The following is a 1,854-nucleotide window of genomic DNA, read 5'->3' as shown; positions in this document are numbered from 1 at the left end:
GGAAGACCCATGGAGATGTTGTTACAACTCCTCTAGGCTCAATGAACCGATCAGTATTGTAGTTGTAATGTACAAAAAATGAAATAACAGTGCTAAACAAGCAAAATACACATATGACACAGAAAAATTGAGACAATAATTAAACACCCATAAAATTGCACCAGAACTGCGCCAAGCTGAGTCATTTTATTATCAAAGGAGAGTACAATGCATGGAATCTGTGCACCTGGCTTGCCAAAGCAAGATGGACAATCCTAGGTGAGAAAAAATGATGCCTGAATGCAAAGGAAAGACTTCTTCTCAATGTTCTACGTCGATCCTAGAAATTCTACAACTCATGGCTTGAAGAAACCCTTGTTTGAGCCTTCAAAATGCTCAGAAAATTCCTCCAAAGTAATCTTGAGCTCTCCACCACAAACCCAAAAAAACCTAGAAATGGTTTTGCCTATCTCCAAGTCAAAGTCGAACCCACAAAATGGTGCAAATTCCCCAGTTAACTAGCAATTCGCCCTATTATAAGAATTAGGATTTCAGGCTTGAATATTGCTTGAGAAATTTTGATATTTGAGCCACGAACTCCTCTCACAAAACCCACAAAAACCCAAAAATGGTTTGGCCTGATTTTGACCTCCCAAAATCGATCCCCAAAAGGCACTGCGCAATCCCCAACAATTCTAGATTGTCTACGACAAAGATATGGCTGGAAACCCACTTACAATGTTAAGAAAATTATGTAAATTTATATTTTAGGTCCTTGTCAAAGACCCATAAAAACCTAGAAATGGTTTGGCCTAGTTTTGACCTTCCAAAATTGACCCCCAAAAGGCCCTACACCCTCCAAATCTGCTGAAGTACATTGCCTGCCAATGCACTAGAAAAATCCTTCTCAAACACTCCGGAAAGGTAGAAATCAACTCCACCAATACTTCCCTTATTACTTCCAACAAGCTATAGCCCTTTGGAAGAATGTTACAATGGCCACACTAGATACACTACTGCGTCCTCCATAAATACGCACTGTTGGGGCGAACTAAATACAAATGCTGGAAATATATCTACAAATATCCCCCAGATGATAATGGATCAATGTCTCTAGGGTGTTACTCGAAGTCCCCTGAAAAAAGGGTGAGTTTTCTGCTTGGAAAACTCTTGCTAAGCAACAAGTGACCTGGATACATAATTTGAGCAATAGAATCAAATTCAATAAGCCAAGAATGATGAAATGAAGAGTGCTGCCTTTATTTTATAGATTTCGTGGAGCCTTTTCCCTCCTTCGTGGGTCCCTCACTAAGCCATCAATTTTCCCTCTCATGCAATTCGAACTATTGGCTTAGGAAATGCTTATTTTCCTCGTGTGAACAAAACCAAAACAACTTACTTCTAACTCCTAAGTCTCCTAATAAAATCGAATGGGCCCCATCTCCAAAATTGGCCCCAAAATGTAGAAATAAATCCTATTCCAAAATAATTTAGGAAGGAACATTACGGTCCTCCCCGCCAAAAATTGCTTGTCCTCAAGCAATGCCTGAACAAGTGCGCTCTCTGACTATTGATCATCACTATAACCACCAATAATACTAGGGTCCTAAATGTACCATTGAGTCATCCCCAATCTCAATACTATCCCGAAATGAAGGAATCCCTCGATACCAGGGTCCAAAGCCATCCTAATCAATGTGAAGCACATGTTGCTCCACTCGCTATCCAACCAGATACAGGTACCAGAAGCCCTCTGCATACTAGAAATAAGTAAAACATCATGATAATGTATGACGCTACCCAACTTCCCATGAAATTTCTCCACTGAGTAGTCCGTCTCATGCACTACAAGAGTAAACTCTTGAAGATGCAATC

The sequence above is a fragment of the Pinus tabuliformis genome, chromosome 6 (assembly GCF_031772625.1).
Source record: "Pinus tabuliformis cultivar Carrire ecotype Pingquan chromosome 6, CPIR1, whole genome shotgun sequence".
Taxonomy (NCBI): domain Eukaryota; kingdom Viridiplantae; phylum Streptophyta; class Pinopsida; order Pinales; family Pinaceae; genus Pinus; species Pinus tabuliformis.
Note: the sequence above shows the minus strand (reverse complement) of the source record.